This window comes from Meriones unguiculatus, chromosome 8, assembly GCF_030254825.1.
Source record: "Meriones unguiculatus strain TT.TT164.6M chromosome 8, Bangor_MerUng_6.1, whole genome shotgun sequence".
NCBI classification, from domain to species: Eukaryota; Metazoa; Chordata; class Mammalia; order Rodentia; family Muridae; genus Meriones; species Meriones unguiculatus.
This window is the reverse complement of record NC_083356.1, coordinates 16,500,335-16,515,210: the sequence shown is the minus strand read 5'-3', so window position 1 is coordinate 16,515,210 and position 14,876 is coordinate 16,500,335.

Here is a 14,876-nt window from a genome sequence, read left to right as displayed (position 1 = left end):
CTCAGGACACAGACAGAGACACAGAGCGGTCACTACATTCCGTTGCCTCTTCTCTGAAAACTGGCTGTCACTAGAGATAGGGGTGCATGTGGGGGAGGGGTGCCAGGAAAGGAGTTACCCAGCACTGGACAGAGTGGAAGTTTTAGGGGCTTCAACCCAGAGAGACCCTGTACTCATGTCCCCACTTTCTTATCCTATGGAGGAAGTCTAACAGTTCCACTGGAAAGGGTGGAGTCAGGATTCAAAGGCGCTGCTAGATAGTGTCTCAGGGAAAGTACGCTGGAAGGTCCTGGTCCCTGGCTGGCCACCTGGTGCCACCTGCTGGCTAAGCTAAGAAGTGGCTCCTGGCCTGGCACTTGTACCTAGGTATTATTTGAGGTATAGGGTAGGGGTGGAGATGGGAGGGGATTGATCAGGAGCCAAGGGGATGCTGCAGGCTGGAGGTCCTAGGATGTCTCCATCCAGGCAGGTTGGAACTGAAATCAGGATATGGGTAAGTGACTTTGAGGACAAGCCAGTTCAAGACCTGGAGGACAGCAGGCTGGACCTTGGGCGACCCCAATGGGAGGAAGCCCAGGCAGCATGCAGAAGTCTAGAGTCCTACAGAAGCGAGACTGGCACATCCTTGCCCCTCCTGGGGGCAACTCTCCAGAGATAGGGGGTCTTCTGGCTGTGACTGGTGCAGAGGTGGCAGAGGACCCCGAGGGGGTGGGGAGGAGGGGTGGGGACGGAGAAGGTGTTGGGAGTCACAGAGACACATCCAGGGGCTTGGAGCTGTGATCCTCGAAGATGTTAGTGTCTTCCCCCAATAGTCTTACTTCCTTTAAAAATAAAAATTCAAACTGAACAAAATGAATGTTGCATATAGTATAATAGCTTTGATACAGGATATATTACATAGCGGAATGAACACAAGCCTGCACTCACTGTTTCATAAAAGGGAGATACATAATCTTATGTGGCGTGGCCCATTGTGAATCCATCTGGGGTTATAGACATCTGTCTACACCGCTCCTGTCAGGCATGTGCTGGCGATTTTTTTTGGGCAGAAGGCTGAAGTTAAGGTCAAGTGCTTAGGCCCAGGGGTATTTTTCTGGGCGACTGCCCTGGGAAGGGAACCCTGTTTCAGTCTATGCCATCAGCCTGTTCGTCACCCAGCCGCCCTTCTGACCAGCCAGGGAGAGGCCCTGACTGCCCAGGGCCCTGATCCACTGGGTGGTGTATTTCCCAGCAGCGACACCGTGTGGCAGCAGGCGACTATGGCAACTGAACTGTGATCGCCAAACCCCGCCTACCTTCTGCTCCCTTCAGGATGCTGTGGGGGGGGGGGGGTGAGGGGGGGAGAGGTGAACTGTTCTAGGCTGTGCTAGCCTTGGGAAGGTCTGTATGGAGCCTGAGCTGCAATTCCTTATACCCCGAGCATGTTTTACCTGGTGCCTGCCTTGTCCCAGCTGTCTCCACGCTGCTTTTTCTATGATACAGCTGTGTAATAGGCTGCCTGGGAGTCCTGAGTCCCGGGGGAGAGCAGCAAGCCCAGGGCACCTGTTGGCAGCACTCTGATCAGGTTTGTCTTGCCCTTGTGGGCCAGTAGCACTATTCAAGCACCCCCTCCAATGGGCATCATAGAGCCAGACTAAGGGGCCGCCCACAGGCAGGGAATCATCCTAAGACTGGGATGATGTGGGGAGGAGAGGCCTGAGCCTTTGGAGACCTGAAGATGGGGATGCCCTGGGCGAGGGAGGTGTCTGAAGGGAGGTCACAGCCTGGGGGGGGGTGCTATTCTGGCTGAGCCTTGGGTCTTTGCATTGGTGTGCCCATGACCGATGGCAGATGCATAGCTGTCCTGTGGCATTCAGTGGGCATGTGTCTGCAGTGTCGCCTGCTGAGATGGACTGTGGCCCTGGAGAAGTCCCCATGGCTGCTGGGTGAAAAGCAGCTAATTGTTTCACCCTCAGCTTGGTCAAGGAGGAAACAGCTAAAACCATACAAGCCAGACCCAGGACAATCGGAGAGCTGAGATACAGCTGAGATAGGCCAAGGAGCCGAGTGTCTTCGGGTCTCTGGCTTGCTGGTGGGCCCAAACCTCAGCACAGGGCAGGTGGGACCACCAGTCACCCCCATGTCTCCCTGGATGCCTGAGTTCATTATGCACACCCTCTCCAGCCCCAGCCTCTCCCCACCCAGCCAGGATCCAGTCTAGAGCTCCCACTTTCTGTAAGCCTAAGCGGAAAGCCAGGTTGCTCTATTCTGTAGGGGCGGTTCCCTGTGGGGTGAGAGTGGGGGGCACAGGTAGACACAGGACTGCTGGTAGCACACCTTTGGATGTCTGATCCCTATCTTTGGTATGGGCCGGAAGCTACCTTCCTGAGCTGGTTTCACAGTCATGGAGACTGATGGAGAGAGAGTTAGAGCAAGTTTCTCAAGACCACACAGCAGGCTAAGTAGAGTGGGTACAGGAGGCCAGGCCTGTGCACCCTCTTCTGTAGTTGTCTTGCCTTCCCAGCCAACAGGGGATGTGAAGGGGGTGGGCAGGGGGAGGGACTAAGGAATCAGCTCTGGGACCCTTTCTGTTCTGCCCCAGCTGCCTTCCTTGGCAAGAGGAAAGTGGCCGGTGCTCAGCTGTCTGGCTTCCCAGGAAAGAAGTGACTGCCCCGGGTTTGAACTGGAAGCAACCTGCCTTGGCGTTTCTGGGCCCCCCCCCCACCCCCCCCACCCCCATTGCTGGTCCTAGGCATCAGACTGTGGTTCCTGTCATAACCTGTCAGCATGAAGGAGAGGTGCTGCCCTCTTGTGGTCTCTGGAAACCAAAGTAGAGTGTATCCTGCCAACCTCTTCTTCCCCGACTGGGCCTCACTCACCAAGTCTATCCCGGGCACCCTCCCTCTCGGTTCTGTTTTCTGCTCATTGTCTGGGTCAGCATGGCACGAGTCCACAGTCACAGCTGGACCTCCTATGTTTCCTTGTGTGTGTCTGTTAAATCCTAAATGGATGGCCTGAGCTGAGCAGGGAAATGGGGTATGAAGATGTTGAAGGTTGGGGAGGGGGAGACTGGGGAATGTACGAGGCTCTGAAGCATGGGAAGGGCCCTCATGGGAGGAAGGAATGAGGTTCTGTGGGTATGAAGACAGGAGCCGCCACAGAGGCCCCAGGAAGAGGACAGCAACTAGGAGCGACGGAGGCCGAGAAGGTGTGGGGAGGAGACCCTAAGGGAGGTGCCGAGTGAATGACGACTCCTTTGAGGAGTCAGGTGGAGTTGACAGAGGCTCTGTCCTGTGGACTGGAAACACTCTGAGCATATGGGGTGCTGAGCAGGGGTCGGCAGTGATCAAACCAGGAATGAACAAGACCAGTGCTGGGACTAATGTGGTTCTGGTACAGCCCGTTAGCCCTGAAGGCCCAGCTAGTGCCCACTGCCCTGGCAGATGAGAGGATGCTCTACAGGCCTCTGAGAGAGCTGAGGTAAGTGTGGTGAGCCCTGACAAACCTCCTACTTTGGAGGTCCATGTGCTCCAGACACAGGAGGCCTGCCAACAGCCTCTTTGGCCTGTAGGCCTTGTGCCCATGCCCCACCCCTGACATCCACAATAGGCCCCAAGGTGTGGCAGGAGTAGCGGCATCAGAATCCCACCCAGGACAGGCCTCTCCCGCTCTCCATACCGTTTCTGCTAAGGAAGGAGGCCTGCTTCTCCCTGGTGTTTAGCTACCCCTGTGTAACACCCTTACAGGCACTGGCTGGGCCAATGAGAGACAAGTTATGCTCAGAAGGAAGTCCCCCGTGTTGGTGGTCCCCACCAATGACTTAGCCCTCCAGACCAACAGCCCCTGTCCTCACCCCGGATGGTACAGGCTAAGTCCTCTAGCCTAGGAACGATATGACTCACGGTGGAACAGGGGCCACTGCCCTTGGGGCACACTGGGGGCCCTGGGGTATCAGAAAGGAGGGTATGGAAAGGGTGTACGAAAGGATGGTTCTGCTCTGGGCAGCCCTTTGGGAGGTAGGCTACAAAGGGCCTGCTGCCTAGGGCGAAGCCAGGGGTGTGGCTGGTGACGCAGCTGTAGCCTTCCTGCCAGCTGCTCAGGAGCAGGGGCGACATTCCAAGGCTCGGACATTGTTCATGCCATTGTCTGTGTTCATGCAGAACTTGTAGGTACTGTCTTGTCCTGTCCCATGGAGGAACCTCATTTGAGAAAATGCCTGTGGGCAAAGGTGTGGGACATTTCTTTGATTAATGATCGATGTGAGAAGGCCCAGCCCACTGAGGGCGATGCTGTCCCTGGGCAGGTGGGCCTCAGATATGTAAGAGGGCAGGCTGAGCAAAGCCATGGAAAGCAAGCCAGTAAATGGTGTCCCTTCGTGACCTCTGCCTCAGCTCCTGCTTCCAGATTTCTGCCTTGAGCTCCTGTCCTGGCTTCTGCCCTGATGATGGACTTCAACCTGTAAGTTAAAAGCAAGCTTTATCCTTTCCAAGATAGCTGTGGCGGCGTCTTTTCACAGCAAGAAACCAAACTAGAACAGCAAGTAAATGAAAGTGAATGTGTCATGGGTCAAGTGAGCCCAGGGCAGAGGGAGAATCCCAGAGAGACTGCTGGAGGTTGGTGGGAACCTGAAACAGGTCGAGGATGTGACTGTGAGGATCTCTGGGGTGCGTGGGGTTGGCAAGGCCCTCCTGAGGTCTACGTTTCTGCCCCCAAACCCTTTCTTGGAGCCACACAGTAGTGAGGCCCTGACAAGGTCTTCGAAGGGGGAAGCAGGCCCACAGAATTTGGTTCACTCATGTTAGTGGCTGTCCCCACAGAGCAGGAGCCGTACTGGGGGATTTAGTCAGCAGAAGTCTCAAGTGGGCGATGTCTCGAGAGGTGGCCGAGACTGGCCCGCCAGTGAGAAGCTGGGTGTGGTCAGTGGAGTCACAGTCCCCCACCCCTCCAGCCCTACTTGGCCATCCAGAGAGAGTCTTAGGCTGCCCAGTCCTGGGTGCTGGCCTGGCCTGTGGGAACCCAGCCTTGGGCAGGATCAGGAGTAGCAGAGGGAAGGGAGACTGGGGGCATGCATACCTGGGTTCACAGAGTGCTGATACAGGTTCAGCCAGGTGTCCATTCAGTGACCCAAGTTAGGCTCCAAGGCCGGAACTCCAGAGGCAGAAGCATAGTTCTAGACACTTCCAGGTTCGGGCCAAACTCTTGCTGCCAACGCTGAGCTGGAGGGATAGCTTGAGCCTAAGGGGTTTGGAAGCTCCCAGCTCTTCTGAAGGCTTCAGTTTCCCCATGCCTAAACACCACGACCAAAATCAACTTGGGAAGGAAAGGGTTACTTTCACCTTGTGTTTCCAGGCAACAGTCCATCACCTAGGGAGGCCAGAGCAGGAACCTGGAGGCAGGAACTGAAGCAGTGGTCGTGAAGGAGCGCTGCTTTCCGGCTTGTTCCCTACAGTTTGCTTAGCCCACTTTTCTTACACAGCCCAGGACTGTCTGTCCCGGAGTCACCTTATTAATAGTGGTCTTGGATATCCTTAATTATTAATTAAGAAAATGCACCACAGACTTGCCTACAGGTCAGTCTGATGGAGGCATTTTCTCAATTGGGTTTCCTTCTTTGCAGCTGTGTCCAGTTGTCAACTATCAAACAAAAAAACCTAACCAGCAGTTTCTGTACTTTCCACCAGGTGGCGCCCTGGACTAGCAAATATGCCCATAGTAAAAGGCGGTAGTGTGTGGGTGCTGTCCTTGGCCTCCTCTCTGTAGATGGGGAGACCTAATGGTTCCTGTAAGATCTTTGGGTGTGGTGGTCTCTGACAAGATTGTAGAGGTGGAGGTTTGAACAGAATAGCCTCAGTCCCAGCCTGGCCTGAGGGAAAACCTCAGTCTCTTACCCACATGGACCCCTGCCTCCAAATCCCTTTTATAGGGTCTCAGGAGTCAGACCTCACCCATCCATCCAAGCTCACCATACTGCTCTGAGGCTTAGTTTCCCCACCTATAAACAGACATCCCCATTCTTCCCTGATTCGATAACACTGGCCATTGCCCCAAAGAAAGCATGCTTATCCCCTGCAGCCAGAACCATGTCCTCTTCCATGTGTCAGCCCCTACAGACAGGGGTGTCCCTGGTAGGGCTGTCCTGAAAAGTGCAGGGTGATGCCTGGATTAGGCTGTCCACAGGTCAGCCCTGAGAAAGGTCACACTGAGAAAGAGGTGAAACAGTAAGAGAAGGGGACCGAATTGACCATTGGTACCAGTAGAACGGCTGTCCGTTCCCAACCTGTGGGTCATGTCCCCTTTAGGGGTTGAATGACCCAAACCCTGTCACCTAAGACCATCAGAAAACATAGATATTGACATTACAATTCACAACGGTAACAAAGTTGCTGTTTTGAAGTAGCAACAAAAAACCAATGTATGGTTGGGGGTCACCAGGACTATGTTAAAGGATCACAGCATTAGGAAGGTTGAGAACCACAGCCGTAGTGGGTGGGAGGTGGCCCCAGCACAGAGGTAGAGGCTGTCTCAGCTGCTTTTCCCAGATGAGGACATCAAGGCAGAGAAGCCAGGACCACTTTCAAGGTCACAGAAGTTCCCTGAGGACAGGGTCCTTCACTGATCTCTGATGTCAAGCCAGATCATGGGAGTTGTGGCTGTCAACATGACTGGTCACCACTGGGCAACCCTGGATATGTCATCATGAGGGCCTCAGGGATACCGATCTCCAAGGCAGGCTCCGGAGCTCTGGACCCACAGGGATGCGGTGACGGGAAGGGGAGGCAATTCAAGGACAGCCCTGACAAAGGCAGGAGGCCCTGGTGGCTTACACAACCTGGATGTCCCACTGAGGAGGCCTGTGGCCAGCAGGGGAGTTCTCCATGTAGGCATGGACAAAGGCAGCTAGCTACTGGCCCAGCACTGAGGGAACCTGATGGGTACGAGGACCCAGACCCAAATCCCCTGGGTCACTGGGGAAATTTTCAGCCTGGTGATAGGCAGTGCCACCAATTTGCTGTTCTGAAGAGGTCTGATGCTAGAGAGACGTCTGGGGTTGGAGAGACTACGAGCCCTGTGTCCTCCCTCTCCTAGCTGTTCATTTGTGCCCCAGTTCAATCTCTGGAGCTCTGGGGTGCTCACTTCCTGGGAGCTACCAGTCAGGGAGCACTCAGTAGGGCATCTGCTTCCACATCCTGGCATTAACTCCCTTCCAGCTTAAGGGTGAGAGCACTGGGCTACTGAGGGGTGGGGAAGGGCAAGGGGGGAGGTGGCGAGACCTTCCCAAGGATTACAGCCTGGAAGATGCCGTTCAAAAGCACTTGTGACCGCATGTTACATAAACCCTGGCTTTGCCACCACCTGCCCTGCACGACTTCTCATCTCCAGGGACCCTTCCTGGACTCCATCTCTCCTCTCTGCCCCAGCTCTTATACCCAGATGGCCACAAAGCCCTGGCACCTAGGATGCTTGTGAGTTACTGGGACAGAGGGGAGCCAGTCACAGACAGGAGCTATGTCTGTAACCCACAGGGTGAGGGCACAGCCATATGCCCTGGCCACCACCCGAGGGAGAAAGGTCATGGGTGCCACCTACCCAGAGAGGCCAGAACCTGGCACCGAGAGCCCCTATCTGCTCCAGAGCTCCCCTCCCCCACGTCCTGAGTGGATCCAGTGTTGTCACAAGCCATGTGCCCATACAGTCTCAGAGGATTCCTGTTTGGACAGTGAGACCCACAAGGACATAGGTGGCAAGAGCCAAGGAGAGACCTATGCTGTGTGTGTGTGTGTGTGTGTGTGTGTGTATGTGTGTATGTGTGTGTGTGGTCCCTGCAGTAGGGCCTGGCTGGAACTCTTCTTTAATGCTGTCCCCTCCAGGACTTAGCCACATCTGGCCACTGCCATTGTCCAGTACCCTAAAGCACCCCATGTCTCCCTGACCTAGCCCGATCACCCTTCCACGAGGTGCTCCATTCCTATTGCTCACCAAGCTTTTTCTTCTTCCCCGCACCCTGCACTTCCCTCTGGCCCCTCCCTCCACTTGTGTCTCTCTTCTTGGTGGGAGTCTGCCATTTCCACCACCACCACCACCACCACCACCGCCACCCTCACATCAACACACACACACACACACACACACACACACACACCCCACCGCTGTGATACAAACCTTTCTCTCTGGTTTCCGTCTTCCATCCATCTCCCTAACAAACCTGAGCAGCTTCTTGAGAGCAGGGCCTGGGTCAGGCTGTCTCCTGGTGGAACCTAGGTGCGGATGGGACTGGGCTCAAGACAGGCATTGATAGCTGGTCACCTTCTGGTAATGACCTGCTATCTTATGTGGCCAGGACCACTCAGAAGTGCTCTTACCCACCCCCTACCCCTCTGCTCAGGCAGAGCTAACTGACCATGGCTGGGTAGCTGTGCTCTGTGGGCACCTCCCCTTAGCTCCCCTGGTGACAAGTTCAAGTTTCTGTGGTGGGAAACAAAGGTTCTCAGTGGCCAGCGCCAGGCTGGATGCAGTCAGGGCTACACACTTGTGGAGATTCAGGGCCACAGACTGAGAGGAACCTTCCCCTCCCTTCTGAGGCAGGCCGGTGTTAGGCCATTGCAGAGGCACCAAGCCACACATTTGCACCCAGGTGTCGCGCCTCCCAAGAGCCCCCGCCCCCAGAGCAGGCTATGTGATGTGTAAGAGCAGTGTCTGAGGCTGTGAGGCTGGTGGGCCACTCAAGATGGGCTGTGTGTTCACAGCCCCGCCCTCTGAGGGGCTGGCTGCAGGATCAGCCAATATTGCAGGGATGCTGAAGGTCAACAGAGATTGACACCTTGGCCCCAAGCCCCCCTTCTCTGGAACCGGAACTAGTTTCCAGTCTCCAGAGCACACCAAGAACTTTGTTACCCTAGCAGGGGTCAGGCTGTCATGGCATCAACAAGTCTCCATTGATGCAGTCCTTTGATTACAGCTGAGGCCAGGGCCTGAGAGTAGGTTGGTGAACACAATACCAACAGTGGAGAGGGTCTAGGGAAATGGGCACAGGGAGTGGTTATGCTGGGTGTAGGCAGGTGCTGGCTGAGCTCTCTGCAGGACCCTTTCTGCCCAGTACTCCTTCATGTACAGGCTGTGGCCTTGCCAAAGTCTGTGTCCAGCCATAGGCTCTTGGGAACATTTGTCAGGGTCCTCTGCCGAGGTCAGGGGTGAGGGTCAGGATAGAGCCTTCTGCTGGGGCCAAAGATGAGACTCAGGACCGTGTCTATAGGTGGAGGTGAGTACAGGGATGGGGAACAGTGTTTAATGGGGACTCCCAGCTCATTGCCAGCACCCACGTTTGCTGTGCCAGTCCTGACCTGCGGGACTGGCAGCAGGAAACAGACCCCAGGCCCCAGCAGGTGGTATGATTGCATGTCCTCAGGCGGGCCTTTCGTTCATCAGGTCACCTATGAACTGTATGCAGGGATACAGTGTTCTTTGATGTCTTCTGGCCAGATTCAGCTGAAATGGCCACTAATAGTACCTGTGTGCCCTGCCTTCCAGGCAGAGCCATGACGCCACCCATCTGCTTGCCATATCTGGGAGGAGGCTTTTGGCATGTGGAAGCCTTAGGAATGTAAAGCCACACTGGGCTACACAGCTCTATCCTGGCTTAGTCATGGATTAATCAACCCCAGTGCTGGGTGCTGGGTGCTGGTCCTCTGCCTTATAGCACTGGCTAACATTTCCCCTTGGTGGTCTGGGGATACTGGGAGTAAGCAATGGCAAGAGAATGTGGGGTTATAAGCATGGATGTCCTGGTAGCCACTAGGTGGAAGGGCCTCCTCCCTCAGTGTCTATGTGACATAGCCCCAAGTGTCCAAAGACCAGGCCAAGGTCATACCAGGCAACCAAGGCTGGCAGACAGGTTTTCAGCTTCCGGGTTTGGGTCTTTCCTCTGCAGCACCCAGGACAGGGATGAACAGGCTATGGTTTCCTCCCTTCCTAGAGTAAGCCGGTCCCAGCATACACCAGCCCCTAGGCTGGGGGTCTAGTGGAATCTGGAATCACAGAGAGGTGGCCTGTGGCTTCACAGATTTCTGGCAAGCCTGATCACATTATCAGCTCTCCGAGGTGGCCGTGACTCAGGGGATAAGTGGCCAGCGTGTTGTAGGCCTCCTGTCTTGGCTCTTTCTAGTGCAGCTGGCCTTACAGTACAGCTAGGAGAGCTGGCCAAGGTGTCTGATTGCTTGATCTTTGGGAAGGCTTGCTTCCCACTTAGCAATCAGCTCGGGCTTCCTGTCACGTGTGTTTAGGTCACATGAGCCCTAAAGCCAAAGAGGGTCCCTGGGGCCTCTCTGAGCACCAGGTTGGCTTCAGCCTTTGTGTCCCTCTACCCCTTCCCATAGTCAGACCCTTGCTAGTCTCTTTACTCCCGATTTCTGTCCTTACCCTCCTTCCGGGGCAAAGATCCTAGAGGTTACTTTAAGGCTCAAGGCCAAGACCTTCGGCCCAGCTTAGATTGCTGTTTCCCTAATTGCCTGTGCCCCGTCTACCCTCGCCCTGTCTCTGCCCCATCTTAGCCAGGTCACAGGCAGAGTCCAGTCCCCATTACAGCTCACTGGCTTCTGGGCCTCAGGTTTTCATCTTCAGAACAAAGATTATTGTGCCATGCCGTAGGAGCAGCATGGAGAGTAAAGATGTCTGTTCTTATCAATCATGAACATAGGGCTCTCTGTACTCCTGCTCTTATCTGATGAGCCAGGCACTGCCCTCCTGTCTAGGTACGATCCCGACCTGAGATGTGGGACCACATGTCTGTCAACCTCAGGACTCTGAACCCTCCCTTATGACCTTCATCTCAACTGTCTAAAACACAAGCCTTCCTGGATACACCCTGTCCAGCACTCGCTCGCTCTCTCCATCCTTCCCTCCCTTCCTTCATTCCATTCTCTCTCTCTCCCTCCTTCCCTCTCTTCCATTCTCTCTCTCTCTCTTTCTCTCTCTCTCTCTCTCTCTCTCTCTCTCTCCATCCTTCCCTCCTTTCCATTCTCTCTCTCTCCCTCTCTCTCTTATAGCTACCTCTGGCTTTGTAGATTCTGTGAACATCTGCAGAATGGCCCATAGGGACATCTGCAGAACAGTCTCCTCCAGGGACCCTTGCCTAGCTCCACGCTCTGCCCTGGACCTGAAGTCCTTGGCATCTGCTTCTGTTGTCCTTGCCCCATAGCTCTTGTTTATCACCATCCTTGTCTCCTGGAGAGCAGTTGGCTTCGTACCTGGGAGGAGGGGTCATGACTGTAGGTAAGGCAGAGGTGGAGCTCCCCTGCACCTCCACCCAGGACAAATCTAGCTCCAGGCTGTCCTGTGTGGAGTCTGGAGGAAGAGGGCTTGAAATCCTGGTGTAGGGAAGGGAGAACCTTGTTCCAAGCACACACATGGGCCAAGTGTGAACAATGCAGGACAAACTAGAGCACCCTGGGGTGTTCTGCATATTGGTTGCCCGACTGAATTCCTGGGCAGCCCCATGGGCTGCAATCAGGAAAGGAAGGAGTAAATTCTTTGTGGCCCTTTACTGGAAGTGCTTACAATTCTATCTTTGTTCCTCTAACGAAACAAATGCTGGGAAAACGGACAGCCCTTCAAATTTCTGTGGCGCCTTCACTAGAAGGTCCAGGGCAGACTGCACCCCCCCCCCCCCATTTCCTGGGCACGAGCTGGAAGAGGAAGTAACTACAGGAGCGTCTCCGCTGCCTCTTGGAATGTTCTTCACTCAGCAGACACTTCTTGCTGTGGAGCAGAAGAAACTGGGAAATAGGCAAGGGAGGAGGTGGACATTCAAAGAAGCTGCCCCTACTGGCCTTGGCTTTGTGGAGTTCAAGGCCTCATGGCCTTCCTGGATGTGAAGAGACAGTGGGTCACTGGATTAAGTTCAGGGCAGCTGCCGCTCTCAGCTGTCTCCTGCGCTCCTAATTATTAGAGAGCAAATAAAAAGCTGCAGTATGTGCACATACTCAAACACAAGTTCGCACAGATGCACCCGCTCAGGCAGGAGCTCGCACACGAACCTGTACATGCCCATAGAAGATGGCCTACATGCTCACACATACATGTACACGTGTACTTTCTTTGTCATCTGAAATGGTACTCGCGTGTGTGGTTATTCCGTGCCACTGGTGACCTTGAGGAACACAACTCACTGATTTGATAGGATGTCTGTCATAAGACCCTAGCTACCTCCTCCCTAGCAGGAGGGCCACAGAAATTTGCGTCTTTATCTGTGTGTCCCAAGCCAGAAACCCCTGAAGAACTGTGGAGTCACCTAGATGTTCTCCAAAGCTACTGTTTTCCTTTTGTAGCTGCTGCCTCAATACATTTCATTACTATGTGTCCTTTTCACCTACTTATTCTAGCACCCATGGTGTTTTTCCCTGATTCCACAGTCACAAGGCTAAAACATTCTTCCTCTTCTTCTTCTTCTTCTTCTTCTTCTTCTTCTTCTTCTTCTTCTTCTTCTTCCTATTAATATTGAGACGGGGTTCTCTGTATAGCCCTGGCTGTCCTGGAATTAGCTCTATAGAACAGGCTGGCCTTGAATTCACAGATATCCACCTGCCTCTGCCTCCTGAGTGCTAAGATTAAAGGCATGTGCCACCACTACCTGGCTCATTTTATTATTATTTTTAATCATTAATCTCAGATGAAATCCTAATTCCCAAGGGGTTTCTAGTCTAGTGCGAAAGACAGCTAAGAACTAGACATTACAGTACATTGACAACAGTGGGAGGTACAGGAATGGAGGGGGCATATATAGCAGGACACAGGGAGGAGAGATCAAGGAGGCCTTCCTGGAGGAGCTGGTGCCTGATGTGAGCCATCAAAGGAAAAGCAGAAGTGAGCAGCAGAGGCACCCTACGTAAGGAAAAGTGAGCAAGGAGCAGCACAGCTCAAGTCCAGTGACTGGTGAGAGGAGAAGCGGCTGGGGCTGATTCCTGGTGTTGGCTCACAGGGCCCTGCCCACGACTGCAGGCTGCCACAGCATAGGGGTGTGGACAGAGATGGGGCGGAATGTTCAGGTGGCCAGAGCCTGTCAGCCCATGGAAGCAGATAGGTGCGGCATGAGCAGATAGGGCTACGGTGTGGAGAGAGACTCTCCACATTTGCCCTTCATCACCCCTGCCCTCCTGAGGCCCCTCTCAGGACCTGAAAAAAAAAAAACCCACAGGGTTCACTCAGTTTACAGGGCTCTTGGTGACCTTGGGTCCTGCCAGGTCTGTCCTAGCTGACCAATGTGTTAGGCTTCCTCCCAAAGGAGGCAAGGGTGACCAGGCAAAGAGGTACAGCTCTGGCCTTCACGTCTCTCAGCCCGAGCTCTGAGCAGCCTCTATCCTGGACTGAGGAGCCCAGCATGCACTGGAGTCAGGCTTTGTATCTGCTCTTTTGTCAATTTGCCAGAGGAGGCTCTCCTGGAAGTTCTTTCTTCCTGCTCCCAGCAGGATCTGCCACTGTTCGGATCAAAGCAAGAGCATGGGATGGCAGGGCTCGGAGAGGAACCAGGGCAGCCAGCCATTCTCAGGGTAGAGGCACAAAGAGATTGTCCGTGTCCCAGGATGGACTTGGGTGATGACCTTCAGCTGGCCCTCTCTGGGCCTTGCTGGGTTCACTGAAAGGAGTCCAGTCCCCAGGGCCATAGGCTTGGGTTAATTCTGGGTCTGGGCTAGTCTCGAGTGCATTTCCAAAGCACAGAGCACGAGACACTGAACAGAAGTCTCTACGAGGCTCTGTCTGGAAGGTCACGTGGTCGCCTCCTTTCCCCCAGTCAGGACACGCCTCCCTGGCACTCTCCTTCTGGGGCCTGTCACAGTCACACCTCCAGATACTACGCAGAATGCCAGGCTGGCAGGGGCAGTCCTGATCAGCCAGCCTGGCCTCTCGTCTTACAGCTCGGCTGCCGGGAGGCCAAGGTCGCAGAGCCCAGGAGGGAGCACGAGGACATGTGAGCAGGACCATGCATCTGGATCAGGCCCATGCTTCCTTTCAGCCTCTCTGCCTCCATTTCCACCCCTGGGAACAGGCAGGGGAGGCCCTCTCAGAGATGAATGGCACATTGTGGTATCATCGGTTGCCTCTCTGGGCTGTGCAGCTGGCGGGGTGGGGTGGGGTGGAGGTGTTAGCTCTGAGATGTTTGACCCTCTTTCCTCTGGCTCAGTGACACCCTCTGGCACCATGGTGAAAGCCTCTGCCCCGTGACTACCAGCTGGTCTCCCGTACCATCAAGTGTCAGGGGTCACTCATACAGAGGCAGGTACCATCTCCTGTAACCTACTATCTGCTCCAGAGCCTGAGGGAGGGAGCAGTCAGAACCGTGCCCACTGCACAAGCATGGGGAATGACCAGAATTTGGAACTCCAACACCTACCACAAAGGTTGGATATGGCTATGTAAAGGCTGTAACCCCGGTAATGGAGGGGGAAGTAGAGAAAGAAGGGTCGCTATGTATCATGTGTACACACACACACCACGCGCACACACACACACACACACACACACACACTGTGCCCAGTAAAATAAGAGACCCAGCTGCGTGTGCAGAAACAGCTCACTAGCTAGGCTGCTCACGTCAACTCCTGCTCTGGGAAGTGAGGAGGTATCAGCTGTGGGTAAAATCATCTTCAAATGTATGTTGAAAGCACAGAAAAGATGCCAGGACCCAGGGGAACCCCGGCCCTGTGCTCGGGAGGAAGAGCGGGAGGTTGTCAGCACCCTGTGCTTTGAGCATCGGCCAGCCTGGAGGAGCTAGACTGGCTGGGGAGTGTGTGAGCAGACAGCTGGCAAGGTAGGAGGTGCCTGAGTACCTCCCTCACTCAGCAGGCGTTCAGCATCCCGCTCTCAGGGTGACCGGACTTGGCATCCTGAGTCTTACATCTAGGTGGCCA